The sequence below is a fragment of the Bidens hawaiensis genome, unplaced genomic scaffold, assembly GCF_021521415.1.
Source record: "Bidens hawaiensis isolate Kalapana, Puna unplaced genomic scaffold, B.hawaiensis_p1.1 tig00014938_1, whole genome shotgun sequence".
Classification (NCBI taxonomy): domain Eukaryota; kingdom Viridiplantae; phylum Streptophyta; class Magnoliopsida; order Asterales; family Asteraceae; genus Bidens; species Bidens hawaiensis.
The window spans coordinates 68,193-76,691 of NW_027492328.1; positions in this window are offsets into that span (position 1 = coordinate 68,193).

Genomic DNA, 8,499 nt, shown 5'->3' on the forward strand with positions numbered 1-8,499 from the left:
AAGTCCCGAATCTGGATCACTGCAGTTTCTTGACACGCTATCTTCACGGGAATCAGAACACTCACGGGCTCGTGTATGACTGGGTAATTGCTTTTCTGCCTATCATTCGGAAAGATATATATGGAGACATGCACAATTGTTAAGAAGTTTCCACGTAAAATCGAGTAGATTTAGTTAGTATCACTTCTACTTTTACGCACCATAAAAAGCTACCATGACATACAATGACTGTTCTAAAGTCTTTTAGGCCTAATAACTTCATTAGTTAAGCACACAGAATCAGTATATCTATCACTTTCCAAGGTTGGATCAATTTTTTGTTAAACATAGTAAAGGAACTTCTTACGAAGTAGTAGACTTGAAAAATAATTTCATCTCCCTGAAAAATTTTTAACTTCAATCGCCCCGATCAAATTGAAGTTTTCAGGTAAACGGCTATCCCGAAGATCCAATGGATCAGCTGAACCGACCACATACAAGTATGTGTCCTTCTAACTAAGTATGATCGACTAATTTCCAGCGAAAGAATAAAAACACATCATAAACCGCCCGGTCACTTTCAGTCATCTGGTTAATGGCTATCCTTATATTTAACAAGTAGAAATGAGGACCAAACATATCCGAAGATATGTCCTTCAAACTGAGGCAACCGACATAATTCTAAGCGATAGTGATTTTATTTATTTATTTTTTTAATACTAATACAAAAAGCAGGGTTACTCGGGATTGATCATCCCATTCAGTTCAACAAGGTTTTGAAATCTAGTTTTGTCAAACGCTTTCGTAAACATGTCAGCGAAATTATCTAGCGTATCAACCTTTTCGAGCACAATCAGTTTCTTCTCAGCACAATCCCGTATAAAATGATGACGGATGTCAATATGTTTAGTTTTACTGTGTTTTACGGGATTGTTAGTTACTGAGATAGCAGCAGTATTATCAATGCAAATAGGAGTATGAGTGAAATTCATACCATAATCGCGCAACTGTTGTTGAATCCAAAGAACCTGGGAGCAGCAGTTAGATGCTGCCATGTATTCTGCTTCACAGGTTGAAATCGCGACTGAGGTCTGCTTCTTGCATTGCCATGACACTAATCTGCCACCAAGAAACTGACATCCACCTGTAGTTGACTTCCGACTCTGATTGCACCCTCCATAATCAGAATCTGTGTAGGCGACCAACTCCAAGTCTCCTCCTCTCGTGTACCACAACCCCAGCTTAGGCTTGCCTTTGAGATACCGTAGAATCCTCTTCGCACCCTTCAAGTGAGATTCCTTTGGGTTTGCCTGAAAGCGAGCACAAAGACAAACAGCAAACATTATATCAGGCCTAGAAGCAGTTAAGTATATTAAAGAACCTATTATTGCCCGATATTGAGTTGGGTCCACGTCTGCATCGTTGTCTGAATCAGCACCCAATTTGTGGTTGACGCAGACTGGAGTATCGTATGGAGTGCTGTCCTCCATCTTGAAGCGTTTGAGAACATCATGGACATACTTAGATCGAACCGCCGAATCGGAAAAATTGGGTGCTATCATATAGCCTTGTAGTCTGATGAATGAACATCCCATCTTTCTTCTGATCAACCAGCAGTCCTAAAAAGAATGTTAGTTCACCCATAGCACTCATTTCAAATCTCTTCTTCATGACGGCCTCAAACTCCTGACACATGGCGACTTTTGATGCAGCAAAGATGATGTCGTCCACGTAGACTTGCACCAGTAGAAAGTCGCTCCCTTTTCTCTTAAAGAACAAAGTGCTATCAATCTTTCCCCGTTCAAAACCATTCTCAAGCAAGTAGTCGGATAACGTTGAGTACCAGGCACGAGGTGCCTGATGTAGTCCATACAGTGCTTTACTTAGCTTGTATACGTGATCGGGAAAGTCTGGGTCAGGAAAACCCGGAGGTTGCTCAACGTACACAACCTCATCGACTTTACCGTTAAGGAAAGCACTCTTCACATCCAACTGAAAAACCTTCATCTCCTTATGTGCAGCAAATGCCAAAAACAAACGAATGGCTTCCAATCTCGCGACAGGAGCAAACACCTCATTATAATCGATCCCCTCTTGCTGATTAAAGCCTTTTACAACTAGCCTCGCCTTGTTCCTGATAATAATCCCTTTCTCATCTCTCTTGCATTTGAAGACCCATTTTGTGCCAATCGCATGCACATTCTTTGGTTTTGCAACCAAGTTCCATACCTCCATCTTTTTAAACTGGGCTAATTCTTCTTGCATGGCTTCGACCCACGAGTTGTCCTTGAGAGCCATTTGATAGTTCTTTGGTTCAATCTGGCTGTTGAAGCAGGTGTACAAGCATTCGTTGATTATGCCTGAATCTTTAATGCTTGTATAAACACAGGTGTGCTCATTCAAGCTTTGTCTTGTTTGTACACCGTCGGACAAATCACCTATCACATTCTCCAATGGGTGATTTTTGTGAACTCTCGTAGTCGGAACCGCACTGACATCTAGATTGTCTTCCAGGTTCGAAGGTAGCTCATCAGTGGGTGATTGTTGTTGAGAGTGAAAGGGATTGATAAATTCCTCTTCAGTAGAGGCAGCAGGGGTATTGACATCATTTGATGAGGAAGGCTGACATTCATCATACTTCGGTCTTTGCACATAATTGTCTTCCTCATCAAAAATCATCTTCGAAGCAATTCTTTCATCTACTTCTGCACAATCCAAATAAGGTATATTAAAAGATTTGAAAAGTCTATCATAGTCGAAAACCCCAGCGGGTCCCGTGCTTGGTTTTGGTGGTTTGTAACTTGTGATATCAGTGTTACAGACCACCTCAACCTTGATGGTCGATGTATTAAAGACTCGTCTATTGGGAGTCCCAACAACGTATCCGACTAAGATTCCTTCGTCGGCTACTTCACCAAATTTAGAATTTGCCTTTAATATCGAACACGGGGACCCGAATGGTTCAAGGCCACTCAAGTTGGGCTTTCTCCCATGCATAAGTTCATAACATGTTTTATTTAATCTTTTAACAGTTAACACTCGATTAAGGATATAACAGGCTGTTGCAACAGCTTCAGCCCAGAACACCACAGGAAGTTTTGAATCAGCCAGCATGGTTCTGGCTCCTTCAATTAACGTTCTGTTCTTCCTCTCAGCCACTCCATTTTGTTGCGGAGTATACGGAGCGCTGAACTGATGTTCGATTCCTTTCTTTAAGCAGAAGAGCTCCATCTGATAGTTCTTGTACTCAGTCCCATTGTCACTCCTGATGTATTTAACTCTTTTTCCCATAATGTTCTCAACTTTGGTAATCAAATTTATCACCATCTGAACCGTTTCATCCTTTGACTTCAGGAAATATACCCAAGAGTATCGAGAAAAATCATCAGTGATCACCAAGCAGTACGATGTTCCTCCTAGGCTTTTTACATTCACGGGACCAAAGAGATCCATGTGAAGTAGGTCTAGGGTACTGACTATTGAGTTAACCTTCTTGGTGCGATGGGATTTCTTGTGTTGCTTTCCCTTTTTGCACGATAAGCATTGATCTTCAAAGTTGAAATTCTTCAAGGGAACACCCAGCACAAGCCCATTCTTGACAAGGTAGTTCATTTTTCGAAGATGAATATGCCCCATTCTCCTATGCCATAATTCGGACTCCGATTCAGTTGCTTTCGACAGAAGACACGATTCTTCTGTGGTCATCTCAGTCGACCTCATGTCCATTATATACGTATTCTTTTCTCTTGGAGCCCTCATAAGTATCCAATCCTCTGGTATCTTGAAACCAGGATATAGCACGATCGCTTCATTCTTGGTGAAATGCACGGTGTAGTCTTTGTCACAAATCTGCGAAACACTCAGGAGATTGTGCTTCAGTTCTTCGACAAAATTTACTTTCTCTAACGTCATCTTTCCGTTAGTCACAGTCCTAATTCCTGTAATCCTACCACCGCTCTCTCCAGCGAAACTCACTCTTCCTCCCTGAACAGGTTTCCAATCGTGTAACAATTTCTTGTTACCCGTCATGTGCCGGGAACAGCCGCTATCCACAACCCATTGATTGTTTGCAGCCCTGTTCAACTGTTCCTGCACGATTAAAGCAGATGATTAAAATCTAGGGACCCAAGACCTATTGGTCTTGGGTCGATACATCCCGTACCTTGGCTGTCCAAAGTTAGTATCAGAATAGTTTCTGTAAGTCCTGAAAGGATACCTTCTTGGAGATTGACTATGAGGCCATCCAAACCTTCTAGAATTAAGTGAATTATTACTTATGGTTTGGTTGTTAGCAGTGAAAAACTGAGATCTTTTTCTTTGAAAACCTGAATTAGTCCAATTTCTGAACTTTGATGAGTTTTCAGTTTTACCACTATTATAGTTACTGTTAGATCTGTTTTCAGTTTTTGAAGGCCTCACACCTCTTAATCTCTGCTTCAGAGGGCAATCAGCAATTAGGTGTCCTAATTGATTACATCTGAAACAACTCCTGTGTTCAACTTTCTTTTCAGTAGTTGTTTTAGATGTTGAGGCTGTATTACTGCCCGTTTGTCTCACATATGGTGGGACATACGGGTTTAGTGGAGATTTCTTTTCAGTTGTTTTATGTTTCTCTCCACTTTTTGGTAACACTGCCTTTTCTTTTGTCTCACACGACTCAGATGACTTGTCCGAGTTTGATGAGACAGGACTTGGAGCAGAAATCTTAACATTTGAAACAGGCTTACTTGTTTCGCCTTTACTAACTTCTGGTTCTTTAATAGTAACCTTAACCGGAACTGTCTGACTATAATCAACATCAACAGATTTCTGATTACTAGGATCATAAGTGTAATTATGATTGTAAGGTGGTGGAACTTCATGATAACCAATTCCTCCCCTTTTAACTGGGGAACTTTGATCACTAACGAGGTGATCAAGTATAGCGGTGGAATTTCTAAATATCTCAAGTTTCCTGTTAAGTTCCAACACTTTCACCTGGTGATCAGCTATCTGTTTATCCCTTTCAGCTATTAGTTTGGTTTTTTCTTCTGACACTTCATAGCTCAGATCAATTACTTTAATTTTTTCAGCTAGATTTGCTTTAAGACTTCTAATATCTTTTTCACTAGCTTTTATTTTTACTTTATAACTATTTTCTCTAGCTTTAGTGAAATGATGTTCTTCTTTTAAGGTTTTAAATTGAGCATCCAAACTACCATACTGATCAGTTATAGTTGTCAATTGTTCAGACAGATTTTCACACTTAGTGCAAGGGAGTTTAGTACTTACCTCGGTGAGCTGATCTTTCACATCTGCCATACAAGCTTCATTTTGAGCCTCTGCCATGTAAGCTTCACTTTCGCCAGTCACTTCCTCAGTATCTGCAGTTTCGATGTTCGCCACATTTGCCTGTTCGAAGACTTCTTCAACATGCAGATTCCAGTTATACTCCCCATTCTGTCTGGATATCATGGCCCTATTATCATTACCACCCCCATTCTGGTGTGTCGACCTGTTCTGACTACGTTTAACTCTCTCATTCGTGCACTCCTTCGCAAAGTGGCCATTCTGTTGACAGTTGTAACAGCGCACCTTTGACTTGTCAAAACCTGGTCTCTTACCAACAAACTTCCTTCCTGTCTTCTTCATAAACCTCTTAACCCTTCTCACAATCATCGCCATCTGCCACTGCAGATCCATCTCTTCCAGATCATCAGCACCGATCTGATCATAGTCTTCCTCCAATATTGCTGGATCAACAATCTTACCCTGAATGTAATTTTCATACGAAGCAATAAAGGATGCATAGAGAGCAAACTGCTGTTCAGCAGATTTAACACTCATGGGCATCCTTGAGTAGTTGTTGTTCGAAACACTTGGGGTAAAACTACTCTTGGTTGCTTGAGGGTTAGAAGCATTTGATCCTCCAGCTACAAAGCATACATCACCATTCATGTTGAGAGATACATGACCTTCAGGTGTTGAGTTAGCGCCCGACTCTCCCTTTGAGTAGTAAGCAGACGAATCAGACTTCGAACTTGAACTTGTATTAACCTTTGCACCATACATTCCTGGATCTTGAACCTGATCAGTAGGTGTCTCTTTTCGAACCATGTTTAGTTCAAAAGTTCGTAGCTTGTTAACTGCTATTTCCAGGTCATAGTCAGCAAAGTCTTTGTCTTCTCTCATCAACACAGTGTACATCTCCCATTTCGGTGGGAGAGCATCAAGAAGCTTTTCAACAATTTCATCTTCTTTGTAAGCAATTGAATAATTGTTGAGTTCGGTCATCAGATGATAATATCTAGTGATGATATCATCAAGTGATTCATTCTTCAAGTACTTGAAGACCGAGAATTGGGTTTTAAGTAGTTTAATCTTTGAAGCACGAATTCCCACATTACCCTCAAAACGGTTTTCAAGAGCTTCCCAAAGCTCGCTAGCAGTCTTATACTTTCTGAAGGTGTGTAGAATCTCTTGTGGAAGAGCCATAGTAATCGCAGCATGAGCTTTGCTTTCAGCCTCATACATTTTCTTCTCTTCTTCTTCCATCTCTTTGTATTTCTTTATCTGATCACGAACCTCATACTCAGCAGTAGGTGGAATGTAACCATCTTGTATGCATACCCACATCTTAGCATCTTGGTACTTGACATATTGTTCAAAACGATCTTTCCACGCTACATAATCGGTTTTCTTAAGCATCTTCGGTGCCTTTGTTGCAGAACCCGCTTCCACTTCCATCTTAACTAGTTCCGTAATGTTGATTGAAGACATCTTTCACGAAACACACAGAAACCCGAAAAATAAAAATTTTATTTTTAACAGTACTGTAGGCGAAGTTGTGGATAACTTCGCTTAAGTCTGAACTTCGCTGATTCTGAACTTCGCTTTCTTTTTAAATTCGCCTGATTTGGCGAAGTTGTAAATAACTTCGCTTAAGGTAAGCGAACTTGTGAAGTAGGCGAAGTTGTGGGTAACTTCGCTGATACAGGCGAACTTGAGAAGGTAGGCGAAGTTGTGGATAACTTCGCTTAACCTTATATCTTCGCTGAAACCCTACGAACAGTGACGGCAACTTCGCCTGATGAACACGATGAATATGCAGGTTAGATTTCTGGATTTTACGAGGTCTGTGAAGGTGTTATGGGTTGTTTAAGATTGTAGGAGGTGAGTATAACACAAAAACTCAGAAAACTCGTCCCGCGAATAGTCGAACGGAAAGGTTTCTACACCCGCGTGATAATCCCGAACCACACAATCGAGCAAAAGCTCTGATACCAATTGTAGGTTCCCAGCCGGATCTACACGAGATATCTTGTTCTACGTAGGTGCGGAATCCCTACGTAAGACGTTACGAGCGTAGAAGACGATACGAGTTAACACAATCGAACACACGTTACAATAAACAAATACTCGTTATATTGCAACCTTAAACACGTGATAGCAATCACTGATTACAGGACTCTCTGACTTGTAAACTCGAATAACAAAACTTCTTAATGTTTTTTTTGTTATTGATTAAGCCGTAACCTAATCAATATATAACACGACAACTTCGTCTGGCATGTTTAGGCGAAGTTGTCCCTAACTTCGCTTGTCTAACAAGTTCGCCTATATACGCGAACTTGTTAGCTAACGTCGCTTACATCAAATACAAAACATTACAAACTCGATTACAGACACTAGACACTGAACTACTGACATCATGCACCGACACTTTTGTATGAAAACTTTTAATGAATGGTAATTATGGAGTATCTTAAAACAAATCGAAAAAACAAAAAACTCTTTATTAAAAACGCTTGTGATACGCTTATTAAATCGTAAACAACACTTGGTTAAATCTAAAAATAAAACAAAAAACACTTTGTTAAAAAACACTATTACGCTTGTAACACGCTAATGTAAATAAACAAGATAAATATCCTAATACGCTAGTAACACGCTTATCCAAACCATATTCTGTCAAAGTGTCTATTTTCAGCCACAGGTTCTCTGCCGTAAAAACTATGCCAATAATCTATTGGTTCTTAATTAAAAGGGAGGCAAAACTCAAAAAGCTCCAAATATTGGCTCCAAATATTCAAAAACTCCAAATTATATTTAACAAATTACACTTCAAATTATTAAAAAAATTTCCACTCCACAAATCATACGACAGTGATTCATACTCCAAATTACACTTCAAATTATTAAAAAACAATCGAAGATGAAGCTTATAGATGAAAGAAAAGAAGAAGAACATGTTTTATACTCCGATGAGGAAGCCAACGACGACGACGACGACGACGACGCTCAATCAGACGACACTGAAGGCTACTCCAGCGATGACGCCAACGACGGTCAAGGAGACGATGATATAGCGACGATGGCTATCGAACCCAACAACAGCTTTGCTACTACGAAAAAACCTACAAGGGGGTTTACGAGGTTACCTAAGCTACGCACCGATTATGCAAACTCTGGTGGTGTCAGACTGGTAGTGGAGTTTGATAATCTGGGTAGGTTCACTAGCCAAAACAGATCAAAGTTTGC